Source organism: Rhinopithecus bieti, unplaced genomic scaffold (assembly GCF_001698545.2).
Source record: "Rhinopithecus bieti isolate Rb0 unplaced genomic scaffold, ASM169854v2 scaffold_2454, whole genome shotgun sequence".
Classification (NCBI taxonomy): Eukaryota; Metazoa; Chordata; class Mammalia; order Primates; family Cercopithecidae; genus Rhinopithecus; species Rhinopithecus bieti.
The window spans coordinates 724,410-742,694 of record NW_016803843.1 but is presented as its reverse complement, the minus strand read 5'-3'; the positions used below and the strand labels follow the sequence as shown (position 1 = coordinate 742,694).

The 18,285-nt window shown below is 39.2% G+C and overlaps 1 protein-coding gene across 2 annotated transcripts in view; it reads left to right on the top strand.

Annotated features, from left to right (window-relative positions):
- Positions 1-18,285, top strand: part of GMPS (guanosine monophosphate synthase) — a 76,630-nt gene that overhangs the window by 3,445 nt on the left and 54,900 nt on the right. Inside the window, exon 1 of one of the 2 annotated variants that reach the window (XM_017855085.1) lies at positions 13,752-13,848. The exons of the other annotated variant lie outside the window; for it this stretch is intronic. The gene's annotated coding sequence lies outside the window, so the exon portion shown is untranslated. Of the gene's footprint in view, positions 1-13,751; positions 13,849-18,285 lie in introns of those variants that run through there. 2 annotated transcript variants of the gene reach the window in all.

Genomic DNA, 18,285 nt, shown 5'->3' with positions numbered 1-18,285 from the left:
TTTTTGGTTTTGGTCTTTTTTTTTTCAAAAATTTTAATTTTTATTTTGGTTTATAAAATTTTTTTTTTTTTTTTTTTTTTTTTTTTTTATTTCTTTTTTTTTTTTTTTTTTTTTTGAGACTGAGTCTCGCTCTGTCACCCGGGCTGGAGTGCTGTGGCCGGATCTCAGCTCACTGCAAGCTCCGCCTCCCGGGTTCACGCCATTCTCCTGCCTCAGCCTCCCGAGTAGCTGGGACTACAGGCGCCGCTACCTCGCCCGGCTAGTTTTTTGTAGTTTCTAGTAGAGACGGGGTTTCACCGTGTTAGCCAGGATGGTCTCGATCTCCTGACCTCGTGATCCACCCGCCTCGGCCTCCCAAAGTGCTGGGATTTACAGGCGTGAGCCACTGTGCCCAGCCATGAGTAAGTTATTTTGTGGTAATTTGTGAGATTTTGGTGCACCCATCACCCGAGCAGCATACACAGCACCCAATTTGTAGTCTTTTATCCCTCACTTGCTTCCCACGCTTTCCCCCTCAGTCTCCAAAGTCCATTGTGTCATTCTTACACCTTTGCATCCTCCCAGCATAGGTGATCAGCTTTTCTTTAAAAACTTTTTATTATGGCAAGGGTGTATTTGACATGGTAACTTTCTTGAGTTTTATTAAGGCAGCAGCATTATCAGAGTAGTGCTTTGGGTGACTTGTCAAGTTTCCTTCTCCTTTCCCCCATCTAAGGGTGAGACTCTTGTTTGGAGTAAAGGTGGTATCTGTCCTATCACCTTCATTGAGAGGTTATGACTAGGTCGTATCATACTTGGATGAAAGATGTTTTATAAACACTCCCTTAGTGATTGCATGTGATACAGAATCTTTAATGGCATTTAATAATATTAATTTTGGCTGGGCGCGGTGGCTCACGCTTGTAATCCCAGCACTTTGGGAGGCCGAGGCAGGTGGATCACCTGAGGTCAGGAGTTCAAGACCAGCCTGACCAACATGGAGAAACCCCATCTCTACTAAAAATACAAAATTAGCCGGGGTGGTGGTGCATGCCTGTAATCCCAGCTACTCGGGAGACTGAGGCAGGAGAATTGCTTGAACCTGGGAGGCGGAGGTTGCGGTGAGCCGAGATCGCGCCATTGCACTCCAGCCTAGGTAAAAAGCGAAACTCTGTCTCAAAAAAAGTAAAATAAAATAATAATGTTAATTTTAAGTTTGGAATTTCCAAATTTAAGATTTTGAATGGAATGGGAATATAACCTGGGATTTTTATCCAGGATGCACTGAGAATTAAACAACTGTATCAACTTTTGTCACAACTTAGTAAATTGTTTTCTTAGATAAAAGTTAGATTTTTCAGATTTTATTCTGCTAGGATATTCATTTAGAGTGGAAGAACTGCTGCAGACAAAAGGAATGGTTTTTAGTGTAGTATGTTCTTAGACTTGAAAGGTTTTGAAATTCCTCCAGGAATCTCAGATGACATTGCCTTTAGCATGGGCCAACTTGTCACTTAAGGAAAACAATTCAGTCTTTTAAGAATTTTTACGAAAAGTATAGACTTGTCCTATACTTGTACAAATGTATTTGATACTTTTTTAAGGTTAATGAATTACACTCCAAAGGATGTTGTTTGAAGTAACGAATAATTATTTGCTACCCAGAATAATCAAATTTTACTGTTGTGAGACATTCTTAAACTTTGTTTTCTTCTTCTTTTTTTTTTTTCTTTTGAGACGGAGTCTGGCTCTGTTGCCCAGGCTGGAGTACAGTGGCATGATCTTGGCTCCCTGCAACCTTCACCTCCCTGGTTCAAGTGATTCTTGTGTGATCCTTGTGCCTCAGCTACCCGAGTAGCTGGGATTACAGGCATGTGCCACCACGTCCGGCTAATTTTATATTTTTAGTAGAGACAGGGTTTCACCCTGTTGGCCAGGCTGGTCTCAGAACCGCTGATCTCAGGTGAGTCTCCCGCCTTAGCCTCCCAGAGTCCTGGGATTACAGGTGTGAGCCACAATGCCTAGCCTTAAACTTTGTGTTTTCTTTTGTTTTGTTTGTTTTTGAGACAAAGTCTTGCTTTGTCACCCAGGCTGGAGTATGGTGGCATGATCTCCCCTTATTGCAACCTCCGCCTCCCAGGCTCAAGCAATTCTCCCGACTCAGCCTCCCGAGTAGCTGGGACTAAATACGCATGCCGCCATGCCTGGCTAACTTTTGTACTTTTTTAGTAGAGATGGGGCTTCACCATGTTGCTCAGGCTGGTCTCGAACTCCTGGGCTCAGGTGATCCGCCTGCCTTGCCTCCCAAACTGCTAAGATTATAGGCATGAGCCACCATGTCCGGCCCTGGCCTTAAACTTTGTTTTTATGCCTCTTTCTAACCTAAAGCATGTTTAGATGCTGAAAATGAATGAAGGTGTCAGGGTTAATGCATAATTCTGAAGCACTTTGTGAATCAACAGAGAAGTAATTGTTTCATAGAATTTTAAATCTCTGTATGGCATATACAATTCTGGGTTGTGTAGAATATTATTCTTTTCATGCTTATTGTGGAATAGAGATGTTTCTGTATTTGCTCAAGAATGATGGTGGTTAAAAAATCGCTTTATTATAGTAAAAACATAACAGTCAATTGGTTTTCTTGTTGGTGGACCCTTGCTATGGCTTCAGGTTCATGGTTTTGAGGACCTAGGAGATTATATAGTTAAGTTTATACACTCATTAAGATTGTTATAGTGTGAAAGGGAGTAAGATCTCTAAACTGGGGCACATGAGCATAAAAAAAGAAGGTGTGGAAAATTTAAATTTATAATAATTGCTGTAAAATAAAATTGTAGATTTGCACAATAAAATTGTAGATTTGCACAATACGATTAGTAAGTAAATGGCAAAACTCCTGTAGCAAGAGTGTTCAGATTACTGTCTTCTGTACATTATACACAGGGACGTATAACATCTCTTTCCTGCATGTGTTACACAAATACCCCATATTTCCCAGTGACCCAGCTTATAATGGCCTTGAGGCTCCTGTGCATCTTGCAAGGTGAGGAGTGGCTGTAACACAACTGGGAGCAACTTCAGATATTTCTCCTATCATCACCCAAGACTAGATAGAGTTAGCTATCCTTAATTGCCTGTGTCCAGGTGTACTTGATTTTATCAGAAAAGAGTCAGGAAAGATGTGTTATCAGTATTTGGCATTCAGACTGAATGAGAAGTTAAAAGTGAGAACTCTGTTTACTATGCTTAAAACCCACACGACACTAGACAAAGCCATAGCTGAAGGTGGTATTAAATATAAGGTGAAAGTTTAACAAACCCGTCCTATTTTACTTTAATGCAGTTATTCATAGTATGTTGTTAAAAAGAAAAATCTGAGACAAATGTTAAGCTGGGTAGGATACCGGAATAACAGATGTACATCAGGAGAGTCCTGGGCAGACTGGACCATATGGTCACTCCAGTTATAGAGCACGTATTGTTCTGAGTTTGGCTCTGATTTCTCCCAGTGATGTGTATTTAAAATTTGGCTAAAATTTAAGTCTAATGTGTATACATTAGCATTATTTTTCTGAGTTAATTATATAATAAGAGTATTACCCTAAAATTCTTAAAAATTGAGTGTCACTAATTACTTGTTTTTTAAAAGTGGTGAGCCAGCAATACTGAACCTGACTGAGAGGTAAAATAATCTTCTCTAATCTGCCATAACACTTGCAAGGGATGTTTCCCAAACCTTTAAAGCTGCCTGGGCATGTGAAGTTTTCTGTTTAGTTACTCCTGTTTGTCACTGGAAAAACAGTAGCCTTTTAATCTCAAAACTCACAGCAGTCCATGTAAATTTAATTTACTTCTGCCTCATTTGCAATTTGGAGAACGAGTCCCAGTAATTCTCCTGAATCCTATTATGAATGTAAATTTAGGACTCCAGATTTCTAAAATTCTGCTTTGGACAAATTTTGGATCAACGATCTCTGATTAATTTGGGAAATTTTAGATGAACAAAAGTACTTGTAGATACATCATTATTTTGATGTTACTGGTAGTAGTAGAACTTTATTATGCTTTATTATTTCGCAAGCAAATTAAAAGAAATTTTAGTCAACATCCACGTCCCCAATCTGGATTCTACCATTTACTTTTCTTTAAAAAGCATTTTTTTATAATGGCGTTATTGAGATATAATTCACAGACCATGTACTTTGCTTATTTAAAGTGTCCAACCCCATAGTTCTTAGTGTATTCATAGATTTATATAACCATCACCCCCCATTTGTACAGTTAATTTTAAAACATTCTCATCTCCCCTCCCCCAAAAAATCCTCTGCCCTTTAGCAAGGGCCCCATTTTCCTGCAACCACTCCTCCCTCCCAATCCTAGTCAACCACAAATTCATTTACTGTCAGTAGATTTGCCAGTTGTCTTAGTCTATTGGGGCCGCTAAAACAAAATACCGGAAACTGAGTGGCTTATGAACAACAAAAATTTCTGACAATTCTGAATGCTGAGAAGTTCAAAATCAAGAGACCTGCAGATTCAGTGCCTGGTGAGGGCCCACTTCCTGGTTCATAGAAGTGCTTCCTGCACTTCTATGTGCAAGGTGAGGAGCCCCCCCTTTTTTTTTTTTTGAGAGTCTCACTAGTACAGTGGTGCCACCATGCCCAGCTAATTTTTGTATATTTAGTAGCAACGGGGTTTTGCCATGTTGACCAGGCTGATCATGAACTCCTGACCTCAGGCGGTCCACCCACCTTGGCCTCCCAAAGTGTTAGAATTACAGGCGTGAGCCACTGTGCCTGGCCCCTAGGGCCTCTTTTATAAGGGTACTAATCCTATCCGTGTGGGCTCTGCCCTCATGCTCTAACCACCTCCCAAAGACCTCACCTCCTAATATCACATTGGTGATTAGGTTTCAACATACAAATTTTAGGGGGACACAAACATTCAGACCATAGCACCTATTTTGGACATTTTGTGACTAGAATCTTAAAATATATGGTGTTTTGTGGCTTTCACTTAGCATAATGCTTTCGAGGTTCATCTTGTAGCATGTGTAAGTACTTTATTCCTTTTTATTACCTGCTAATATTCCATTATATGTATACCACCTTATATTTATCTACTCATCAGTTGGTGAACATTGGGTTGTTTTCACTCTGGATATTGTGAATAATGCTGTCATGGACATTTCTGCATAAGTTTTTATCTAGACAAAAGTTTTCATGCTCTTGAGTATATACCTAGGAGTGGAATTTCTGGGTCATATGGTGACTCCGTTTAACGTTTTAGTGAACTGTCAGAATGTTTTCCAAAGCAGCTGCAACATTTTATATTTCTGTCTACTGTGTAGCAGTATATGTTAGGATTCTCCAGAAAAACAGTAGGCTATAGACAGAGAAATAGATAATAGATATGTATATATAGAGAAATATGAGAGGAAATTTGTTAGGGGAATTGGCTGACACGATTATGGAGGCTGAGAAGTCCCAGATAGACTGTCTGCAGGCTGGAGAACCCACCAAGCTGGTAGCATTACTTCGTGTAAGTCCGAAGACCTGAGAACCAGGGGAGTCCATGGTGTAACTCTCAGTCTGAAGGCCTGAGAACCTTGGTGGAAGAGGGTTGGTGAGAGGACGATGGGAGAGTGGCTGCTGGTGCAAGTCCTGGAATCCAAAGCCTATTGGATAATGCCTGCCCACATTGGATGAGGGTCGATCTTCCTTTCTCAGTCTACTGATTCAAATGCCAGTCTCCCCTGGAAACACCCTCAGAGACATACCCAGAAATAATCCTTTACCAGCTGTCTGGGTATTATTAGTCTAGTCAAGTTTATACCTGAAATTAGCCAGCACTATTTCTCCACATCCTTTTTTTTTTTTTTCCGAGACAGAGTCTCTCTCTCGCCCAGGCTGGAGTGCAGTGGTGCTCTCTCGGCTCACTGCAACCTCCACTTCCCCAGTTCAAACGATTCTCCCACCTCAGCCTCCCAAGTAGCTGGGATTACAGGCGTGCGCCACCACACTGGCTAATTTTTGTACTTTTATTAGAGTCGAGGTTTTCCCACGTTGGTCAGGCTGGCCTCGAACTCCTGACCTCAGGTGATCCGCCTGCCTCGGCCTCCCAAAATCTGGGATTGCAGGCATGAGCTACCACGCCTGACCTACTTGACTTTTTGATTATAGCCATCAGAGTAGCTGTGAAGTGGGATCTCATTCTGGCTTTGATTTGCATTTCCCTAATGACTGATTATGTGCATTTTTTCATGTGCTTGTTGGCCATTTATGTATTTTCTTTGGAGAAATGCCTGTTCAGGTCTTTTGCCCATTTGTTTTTTGTTTTTTTTTTTTTTTGAGGCAGAGTCTCACGGTGTAACCCAGGCTGGAGTGCAGTGGCACAATCTTGGCTCACTGCAACCTCCACCTTCTGGGTTCAAGCAGTTCTCCTGCCTCAGCCTCCCAAGTAGCTGGGATTTCAGGGACCTGCCACCATGCCTGGCTAACTCTTTTGCCCATTTTTAAATTGGATTATTTTTCTTTTTTATTGAGTTTTAAGAGTTTTTTGTTTTGTTTTTTAAGTCTAGAGATGTTTTTTTTTTTTTTTTTTTTTTTTTTGAGACTAGTCTTGCCTCCAGGCTGGAGTGCAGTGGCGGATCTCAGCTCACTGCAAGCTCCGCCTCCCCGGGTTCACGCCATTCTCCTGCACTCAGACTCCCCGAGTAAGCCGGGTCGCCCGGCTAGTTTTTTGTATTTTTTTTTTTTTTTTTAGTAGAGACGGGTTTCACCGTGTTAGCAGGATGGTCTTGATCTCCTGACCTCGTGTCCGCCCTCTCGGCCTCCCAAAGTGCCCTGGGATTTACAGGCTTGAGCCACCGGCCCGCCGAGATGATTTCTTATCAATATGATTTGTGATTATTTCTGCCATTCTGTGAATGTATCTTTTTCAACACCTTTCTTTTTTTTTTGAGACGCGAGTCTAGCTCCTGTCACCCAGGCTGGAGTGCAGTGGCACGATTCGAGTCACTGCAAGCTCCCACTCCCGGGTTCACGCCATTCTCCCTGCCCAGCCCTCCCGAGGCAGCTGGGACTACAGGGCGCCCGCACCGCACCCAGCTAATTTTTTGTATTTTTAGTTAGAGACGGGGTTTCACCGTGTTTGGCCAGGATGGTCTCCATACTCCTGACCTCGTGATCCGCCCGCCTCGGCCTCCCAAAGTACTGGGATTACAGGCGTGAGCCACTGCGCCTGGCCTTTTTACACTTTCTTAATGGTGTTCTTTGAAGCACCAAAACCTTTAATTTTGAGGTTTAATTTATTTCTTTTGTCACTTTCGTTTTTGGTGTCATCTAAAAAACTGTTGTCTAATTCAATGCATATCACAAAGATTTGTGTAATTACCTATGTTTTCTTATAAAAGTTTTATAGTTTTTGCTCTTATTTATGTCTTTGTTTCATTTTGAGATCATTTTTGTATCTTTTCTAAGGTGGATTTAATCTGACTTATGGTTTTTTAACAGACTGGCTCTTAGATTTGGAGACTGTTGGCCTTGTTATTGACACGCTGGCAGAGCTTGACCGTCAGTGCCCCAGAAGGCTGAGGGTAACAGTTGCTCATTGTGGTAGCATCTTTTTATATCAGTTTTGTATCTTCAGTATAAGTTTGTAGAGAGAGGTGGTAGTTTAAAAAACTCACTAATAGGTGTTTTGTTTTGCTTGTTTTTATTGTGGTAAAATGTACATGCAGTGAAGTGCATAGATCTTTAAGTATGTAGTTTGAGTTTTGACATATATGTGTACTCATGTAACCATCACCCCAATCGATAAAGAACATTTCTGTCACTCACAACATTCCCTTGAACAACAAATAGAATCAGAAGCACTCTGGATTTAACAAAGTGATGTTTTTAAAAAATGCAAACTTGGTATTGGTGCAGTATTTTCAGTAAAACTTTTTTCAGTTATTAAAATCTCTATCAGTTTGTCTGTTAGGCATATTACCTTGTCTAATGTGGTATATCTTGGGTTAACCAGGTCTGTATCTCTAGAGGTTAATAGTGCTTCTCAGTGGTTTTTTTTCTCTGATGTTTTTCCTTCATTAGTTACTCCCTTATTAAAAGAAAAAGATAAGTGTGCATTTGTATTTTAATGTCTAAAGCTAAAGAATCAGTGTAATGTTTATCATAAAGACAAAGTCACAGAGATGACCATAATTATAGACATTTTGTACAATTTTGACTTACACTCTTTGTATTTCTGTTGTATATAGCCAGCGAAGGCAGAATCAAAACATGTTATTAATATTTATTTGTTGTATATATTTATGGGGTACAATGTGATGTTTTGACAAAGTGTGTTATTAATTCAGAGCCTGCTATGGATGCTTTGATATTAGTTTCTTGGGTTGTTTTTGAGATGGAGTTTTGCTCTTGTTGCCCAGGCTGGAGTGCAATGGCGTGATCTCGGCTCACCGCAACCTCTGCCTCCTGGGTTCAAGCGATCCTCCTGCCTCAGCCTCCCAAGTAGCTGGGATTACAGGCATGTGCCATCACACCTGGCTAATTTTGTATTTTTAGTAGAGAAGGGGTTTCTCCATGTTGGTCAGGCTGGTCTCAAACTCCCAACCTCCAGTGATCCACCTGCTTTGGCTTCCCAAAGTGCTGGGATTACAGGCGTGAGCCACTGTGCCCAGCTTGATATTAGTTTTTTAAATGTTACTTAAGCTGGTGGTAGAAACATCTTCACAAAGGCGTGTGATGATACTAATTTTTAAAATTGTACTGTGGCATTTCAGTTAGCTATTGTCACAATAATGCTGATTAACAATCATAAAATGTAAATGGTGTACAAACATAAGCATTTATTTTTTGCTCATGAGTTTGTGGGTCAGCTGACATTGCTCAGCTCCACTTGATCTTGTCCTTTTCCTGAGACTGGTACACTCATGATGTTATGGTGGCAGAAGCCCAAGAGGCAAGTGGAAACACTAAGACTGCTTAAGGCAGCAGGGCCTGGTGGCTCACACCTGTAATCCCAGCAGTTTGGGAGGCTGAGGTGGGCCTTATCACTTGAGCTCAGGAGTTTAGACCAGCCTGGGCAACATGACAAAACCCTGTCTCTACTAAAAATACAGAACATTAGTCAGGCGTGGTGTGCACGCATGGGGGGTCCCAGCCACCTGGGAGACTGAGCTGGGAGGATTGCTTGAGCCTGGGAAGCGGAGGTTGCAGTGAGCTGAGGTCGTGCCACTGCACTCTAACCTGGGTGACAGAGTGAGACCCTGTCTCAAAAAAATAAAATAAAATAAATAAAGACTGCTTAAGGCTTGGCGTACTACGACTTTTGCCCTCGTTATATTGGCCAAAGCAAGTCTTGTGCTTGAGCCCAGTGACAAAGGTGAGGGAAGTATATTCTATCTATAATAGGACAAGCTGTAGACTCAAGTGATAAAATCATAGATACAGGAAATGGTGAAGAATTAGGGCCAATGATGCAGACTGTCATATATGGAAAATTGAAAACATTTGCATAAGTACAGTGAAGAGTATAATGATCCCTCATGTCCCTATCCAGTTCAGCAGTTATCAACATGTGACCAGTCTTTCATTTATATTTATGTAGTGCATCACAGTACATCTGTCTGGTTGTCTGTTTTTGTATGTTAAGCTGCATTGGTTGATTCAGATGTTAAAAACTTATCCATCATTATCAGGTTTCTCATTAACCTTTTACCTAATGGTTTTAATAGCCACTGTTTTTCAGTGCTTCTCAAACATCTGTAGTGAAGACCATTTTAAAAAAATTTCCAGTACTGAGGACTGCTACTTTTGTAAAATACAATATATTTCTAGACAAATGAAAATATAAAATCTAATATATTTTAAAAGCCCCCGATATTTATTATAGATGCAACAGAAATAAAATTACTTTGTCAACTTGTTATGCAAATTTATGGATGCTTATATAAAACTTATGTATTCTTTTTTTGTCATGAACTGGTAACAGTTTGCTTAAAAATGTTCCTTCGCTAACTATGTGGTTACTCTGGTAGAGTCAGAATACATGCTTGATTCATTCTCATTATCAGTATTATTTTACCAATTTTGTAAATAGTTTTTTCAGGTTTTATTCATTATTTCCAATGGTGCAATTAATGTATGCTGTATAATAGAAAGGGTCACATGTGGAAAAGAAACTGGGTTTATGAAGTACAAAATAGTAACATCTTGAAAAATGGACCACATACTACCTACATACTAAATACTTGTGAAATTGTGACACTCTATTACTTAAAGTTTATTTTTTTTCTTTTTGTTTTTGAGACAGAGTCTCACTTTGTCGCCTAGGCTGGAGTGCAGTGGCACTATCTCAGCTCATTGCAACTTCAGCCTCCTGGGTTCAAGCCATTCTCATGCCTCAGGCTCCCAAGTAGCTAAAACTGTAGGCGCAGGCCACCACGCCTAGCTAATTTTTGTATTTTTAGTAGAGATGGGGTTTCACCATGTTGCCCAGGCTGGTCTCAAACTCCTGAGCTCAAGTGATCCACTCGCCTCAGCTTTCCAAAGTGCTGGGATTACAGGCATGAGGCACTGCGCCTGGCCTAATTTATTTCTTAAGGAAAAAAATTTATAAATGTCTTAAAAATTTATAAATGTCTTAAAAATACTTTAGGAATAGTGATCATATGATAATCAAAATTAAAAGTGTTCACAAATTCAGTATATTTAGAAAAATATAGCCCTTTGATAATCTTTCATCTCTTCATAAAAACTGTCTTGTATTTTAAGGTCAACTTTAGTACACTGATAGTATGGGAAGATGAACTGAAGAGAACGAGTCAGAGTTTGGGTATACATCTGTATTGTTTTCATTTCTTCGCTTCTTTGCAAGATACCTTTGTTTCTTCATGCAAACAGGCTACACATGTGCACACACGCGAAATCACCTTCAAAAGTAATTTTTGTTAAAATAGTAGATCTCAGTCACCACAGGAATGCAGAGTGAGTCAGGACAACTAAAGGTGAATATAAGAAAAAACCCAAAGAGTTGAACAGAACAGAATTGATCAGACTGAACACAGTTCAGAACTTTTCGTTCTAATATTTTAATAGTTTGACAACGGTTTTTACTGAATGTTTACCCTTTTCAAAATTGTGTACATTGCCAACTTTAGGACACAAACAGATTGATTTGGGCTGATTGATACTGGTTTAAACCTACCCAAAGATAACCTTGTTCCTTAGTTGGCTAATGCTTGTTATTGAATAGAAAAACTAGCTATAATAAAGATTTTAGGGATTTAAATATCACGAGGCAGGCCGGGCATGGTGGTTAACACCTGTAATCCCAGGACTTTGGGAGGCTAAGGCGGGTGGATCACCTGAGATCAGGAGTTCAAGATCAGCCTGGCCAACATGGTGAAACCCCGTCTCTACTAAAAATACAAAAATTAACTGGGCATGGTGGTACACTCCTGTAATCCCAAGTACTCAGGAGGTTGAGACAGGAGAATCACTTGAACCTGGGAAGGGGAGGTTGCAGTGAGCTGAGATTCCACCACTGCACTTCAGTCTGGGCAAAAGAGTGAGACTCTGCCTCAAAAAAAAAAAAAAAAAAAAAAAAATCACGGGGCAAAGAACAGTATACTTTCATTTAGTCAACAGTGCCAACTTTTCTTAGTTATCTGAGAACTGGTCACATACGTATATTGTGTCAACAAAATCATATTGCCTTAACTTTCTGGAAAGACAAGTCTTAGGATAATTGAAACTCGAGGGGAAAATAGGCATTGATTTCAAAGGTTAAAAAATCAGATTAGAAATTGTGGCCCTGAACCAACTTTAAATTTCCCCTCAAATTAGAAGAAAAAGATAATAGAGAATTGTTCTATTTTCTTTCTTCTAGTGTTCATAATGTACAGATTACATACAGTAGAACTGTATTCATTTTACCTGAGAAGATAGAATTCGTCAACCCAATTCCATGGTTTGGGTATGTGTATGGGGTTCTGGCTGTCTTTAGGTGGGTGCTAGAACTGGTATCTAAGTTAAAGCTAAATTGCTTTTTAGTTCATTGATTTAGATAGTATATTCAGCTGTTCATTATATTCTGGGATGGTGCCCACATGAACTTGAAAGGAGCTATTGGCCCCTTGTGATAGGGTAGAAGAGAGTCTGGATTACTTTGAAAAACTAAGAGATGTGTTTGGTTAGCAAAAGAAGATGAAACTGCAGTCAGAGGTACAAACTGGTTCAGTTAAGGAGGAAAAATAATTGAATTTGAAACAATATACATAACACGTAGAAACTAAGTAGTCTTTAATGAATACCTACTAGTTTCAAATCTCATTAGGGAAAAAAGAGTTTTCTCAGTGTATGAAGTTATTAACCAAGAGCGGTGAAAAGCTGAGATAACGTATGTCAGTAGAGACTTGTATTTCCCAAACCTATCAAACATTGAAAACTTAAACATAGTAATTTATTGAAGGCATTCCCATAGAATCCTATGTGTTGTGTACTCAGATTAAAGGAGGGAGTGAAAATGAACTCAGATGAATTAAGTGATTGAAATTTTTGTTTATATTGTTTAATATCTACACATTTGTTAGTATAAGACCAATGGAACAACAGTGGTCATAATTTAGGCAACATGAAACAGTTGGTAATTGGTAAGCATTATTTATATGACCAAATGTAGATCTAATACTGTGCATTATTGCATCAGGGTATGTCTTGTGACTTCCAGATTTTTTCTCAGGCATAAATACAGTTTTCTAAAGGCATTTTATACATTTGTTACCTAAAATGAACAACTGTGTAACTGTCATCTATACCTAGAATTTTTTATCAGAAGTATTTAAGATTTTGGATTTCGGAGTATTTGTAGTATACTTACTGTTTGAGTGCCACTAATCCAAAAATCCAAAATGCACCAATGAACATTTCATTTGAGCATCATATCAGTGCTCAAAATTTTTCAGGGTTTTGGATTAAGGATGTTTAACCTGTACATAGAAAGAGACTTATTTAGACAAACTTGAAAGACTCATGGTCTACTTACACCTGGGTTTTCGTTTTGTTTTGTTTTTTGTTTTGAGACAGAGTCTCGCTCTGTTACAGGCCAGGCTGGAGTGCAGTGGCACGATCTTGGCTCACCGCAGCCTCCGCCTCATAGGTTCAAGTGATTCTAGTGCCTCAGCCTCCAGTGTAGCTCGGATTACAGACATGGCTGTTCTATGGGAAATTCCTTGAGACACACTGGGAATCCCTTTCCCTTAAGGAAAAGCTTTTCTGCAACTTTATGTAACTCAATATGAATAACAATTAACAATGGCAATAATAGTTGTGTCATTGGACTAGTGGAATTTTAAGATATATTGTAATTTCAGAGATGCCTGGCTGCTTTCACTTGGCAAGTTTGAAATGATTCTTTCCTGTTTTGGGGATTTTTCAGCCAGAAAAGACAGCATACCACTCTGGAGCTATAGAGAATTTTAAAAGAGCAGTTTTGGCTAAAGGGTAGGCCAGGTTCTTATAGGTCTTGGGAAATATGTTGAGCTTTATTGAACATCGTAAGAGGAAGTCACTGTAAGGTTTTGAGCAGAGGGAAGATTTGAATCTGATTTTTTTTTCTTTCTTTTAAGCACGCTGGCATGTTATCCAAACTCAGTATCACCAGTAATGGAACAAAATGACATTTGTCTTTGCCATTGTATCACATCAAGAGGAGGCATGATAACACTACCAATGTAAATTTCTTGTTAAATGTTGATCTAGAATCTGATCATGATACAACAGAGAGATCCAGTGTGGGACATTCTACAAAAAGCTGGTCTGATCTTTAAAAAAGGTCAGTGCCATAAAAGACCATACAAAGGTGAGGAGTGAATAGTTGAAGGAGACAGTGAATGAAAATGTTTGTGCTGTGTGTGTGGTCCTTGATAGATTTTTTAAAAAACCATGGATTTTTTAAAAAACCATAAACACCTTGTTTTCAACAATTGGGGAAACTTGTATGTAGATAATTATCAGTTTTAACTTTCTTGGATGTGATAATGATATTGTAGTTACATAGGAGATTGTCCCTGTTTGTAGGAGATGCATACTGAAAAGGTTTTGGGGGAGTGAAAGGTATACAGTTTATTTTTAAGTCGTTCAGGTGGAAAAAGTATATGTAGATGGAAATAAAGCAAATATAGCAAAATGTTACTGATCATTGATATAGATGAAGAGTGGTGTTTATTATACCAAACTTTCAACTTTTCTTTAGGTTAAAATTTTTAAAAATAAAAAGGGATAGGGTAGAGTAAGTACATGGTAAGATAACAGAACTACAGAGTCTTAAACTTTTTGATTTAACACTTTAGTTTAGGTTCCAGCTTCATTCAGTGTTATATGTGAGATGACGGCCTCTTATGAAAAACCTCAGTAAAGTTGATCAACATTCCTTTTTTTTTAATTATTAATTTTTTTTTAAGAGATAGGATCTTGCTGTATTGCCCAGACTAGTCTACAATTCCTGGGCTCAAGTAATCCCCCCACCTTAGCCTAAAAAATTATGTGTGCTTTTAATCTAAAATACCCAAAGGTTTTTTTTTTTTTTTTTTTTTTTTTTTTTAAATCCAGCAATTTTGTTGGAGTATGTCTTAGGGTTGGTCGTTCTGAGTTCATAGACTAATGTTGATTCATGTTCTCTCTTGCCTTGTGTAATTTTTGAAGTATCTTTTAGCTTCTATAGAAATAGTACATTCTAGTTTTGATCTGAGGATGTCTTTCTGGCTTACTGTCATAGAGACATCATTCTGTTCTTTATTCCCTCTATTTTTTATTTTTATTTTTTCTGAGACAGGGTCTTGCTCTGTCACCCAGGCTGTAGTGCAGTGGCATGATTATGACTCACTGTGGCCTCAACCTCCTGGGCTCCTCTCACCTCTGCCTCCCGAGTAGCTAGGACCACAGGCATGCGCCACTACTCCCAGCTACTTTTTTTTTTTTTTAAAGACAGAGTTTTGCTCTTGTTAAGGCGGGAGTGCAATGGCGTGATCTCAGCTCACTGCAACCTTCACCTCCAAGATTCGAGCGATTCTCCTGCCTCAGCCTCCCAAGTAGCTGGGATCACAGGCATGCGCCCCCACACCCAGATAATTTTGTATTTTTAGTAGAAATGGGATTTTACCATGTTGGCCAGGCTAGTCTTGAACTCCTGACCTCACCTGCCTTAGCCTCACAAAGTGCTGGGATTACAGTGTGAGCCACGGCACCTGGCCTAATTTTTGTAGAGACAAGATTTCTCTATGTTACCCAGGCTGGTCTTGAACTCATGGGGCTCAAGCGATCTGCCCACCTCCACCTCCACCTCCCAGAGTGCTGGTATTACAGGCTTTAGTCACAGGGACCTGGCCTCCCTTCTTCTTACTTTTAGTAATTTTGTATGGGATTTAACTTCTATACTTTGTTTCCTTTTTATGTGAATTTAGTTTTCCTCAACTTTTAGAAGGAAGCTAGTCAAGATAATGTTTCTAACTTTATATAACTCCCTCTTCTGTTAAAAAATTATGGCACTTGTTTTCTAAGGATTCCTGGCTCTGTCCCTGTGCCCCATGTTAGTCTGTTCCTTCTCCCTTTTTCCTGTCCTGTTAATTTTGATTCATCTCCCAGCAGTGGCTCTTCATAGCAGGCCCTCTCCTGGAAAGGATCTCTGACTAGTTAGTGTCAAAGGTTCATGGGGGTTAAACTCCTCTGGCCCCTTTATGCCTTACCTTGGGTTCCCTGTTACTTGTGTATTATTGGTGTGGACAAACCTCCTCCTAGTGCGCTGCAGTTCTCTAATTGGCTGCTGTGCCTTCTGGGTCATACCTCTTGGGTGTTGAGAATTCTCCTGTTTTCAGGTCCTTTAATAAGTCTGGATTACTTCCCATGTAGGTGCTATTGCACTAGGGTTTGTGACTGTGGTAGTCTGTCACCACCAACTTGTATTTTGGGGTTCTTGTAAAGGTCATTGCTATCTAGTTGTTCAGTAGTTATGTGGGATCCAGGAAAATCCCAAAACTTTTCCGTCTCTACTTTTCCAGAATCTGCTAGATCTTCTTGTCCTATTCTTAAAGAGTTTGCTGTATATGGTTTAGTTTTTTCCTTAATATTTTTTTCTTGATATCTTAAAATATATCTTTTTGAATATTGCCTACTTTATTGTGATGCACTCAGGGCAGTTGAGGGATAGTCACCTTAAGTCTTTAGGCATTTGTCTTTTTAATAACTTTATGTAAATAGATGTGGTAGATTTTTCTGTCTTGTGATGCTGAATTTTATTTGTCTCTGCACTGATGTGACTAAGTTTCTTTTTTCTCATTAGGGTGGTTTTTCTAATCTCTTGAAGTCCAATTATCAAACTTTTCAACTGTGTGTGAAGTGGGAGTAAATAAATTCCAGGTTTTGAGGGAGAGGAACTTTGCCTTTACTAGCGGAGCCTTTTTGCTTTCTCCTGAATTGTCAAAGCTGTGACAGTTGCTGCATAGGCAAGGTCATACCCAAGGTAGAAGGAAATAGGGCAAGAATTCAGTTTCTTCAGTAACCTCTTCTGGCACAGAATTGAATATTTATTGCTAAGAAAACAGGAATATTCTTTTAAAATGCCTTTTTTGAGTAAAGATTAGTTTACTTAAATACAGGCAGTCCTTGCTATGCAGGATAAGTAAAATGACTAAAAATAATAATGCAAGCTGAAACCGTGCAAAGCAATTTTAATAGTCAGTGGGAAAATTACAGTTGTTTTGTGATCTTTAAAAATTTTTATTAAAACACTAAAATCTTTTATCAATTACAAAAGTATAGGGGAACAAAAAATAGTAAAACTACTGTTTACTACAGTGTAACTTAAAATACTAAGAACATTGAGAATTAAAGTATTTTATTTCTTTGTAAAAAGCTTGTCAGTATTAGTTTCAATAGTAGTTTAAAGAGCACTTCTCTATGTCTTTTCTGTGACTTGGTTGCTTCCAACATTTTATCCTTTGCACTTTTAATGTCATAAAATGTCCTAGAGTTTCTTTAATGTGAACTATTTTCCTGGAGTCACTTCCTCTGGGACGTTGCCATTCTTTCCATCACAACCAGTTTCCTCACTGATGTTGATAAGTTCTCTGGCTGTATATCTAGAGGCCCTGAAACCTTGTCAGCCTTGCTATAGTCAGCATTTTCTTCTATAACTCCATATATTCAAATTTCACTCCAGTATTATCACTTTTCATTTCTTTGCTGCACTTTCATCTTTGTTGGCCAGCCCTGTTGGGATTATCTGTATTTTTGTTTTGTTTTGTTTTGTCTTGAGATGGTTTTTTGAGACGGAGTCTCGCTCTGTTGCCCAGGCTGGAGTGCAGTGGTGCGATCTTGGCTCACTGCAACCTCTGCCTCCCAGGTTCACACCGTTCTCCTGCCTCAGCCTCCCGAGTAGCTGGGACTACAGGCACCCGCCACTACACCTGGCTAATTTTTTGTATTTTTAGTAGAAACGGGGTTTCACTGTGCTAGCCAGGGTGGTCTTGATCTCCTGACCTCGTGATCCGCCCACATCGGCCTCCTCAAAGTGCTGGGATTACAGGCATGAGCCACCGCACCCGACCAGATTATCTGTATTTATAAAAAGTCCTTTGGGGTTTATCACTGTGAGACAGGCAACACACTGCACTCTTGGCTGTTTGTTGTCCAGTGACCAATCACCAATAGAATGAAAGAAGGGAGGTGATTGGTCACTGATCCTGATGTTCATCTGTTATTTACATGGTGGTTTGTAGACTGAAGAGCTGGCAATGAAGTTTGTCCTTTATGTAATTACTTACAGTAATGTATGATAACTGAAATTTGAGCCATGTTGGGGACTGGTAATTAACTAAACATTGATATAAACCATAGTAATTGAAATTTCTGCATATTAGGATTATGCAAGTCAAGAACTCCACCTGTAATGTAAAAAAGCATACTTAGATTTGGTAAAAATGGTGAAGATAGTAATGGGACTGAGTCTGAGAAATTTATGCAATAATGTAGTGCTTAAAAATATTTTTTAAAAAGTTAAGATTATTTTGAGATACGTTCCATCGATACCGAATTTATTGAGAGTTTTTAGCATGAAGGACTGTTGAATTTTGTCAAAGGCCTTTTCTGCATCTATTGAGATAATCATGTGGTTTTTGTCTTTGGTTCTGTTTATATGCTGGATTACGTTTATTGATTTGCATATGTTGAACCAGCCTTGCATCCCAGGGATGAAGCCCACTTGATCATGGTGGATAAGCTTTTTGATGTGCTGCTGGATTAG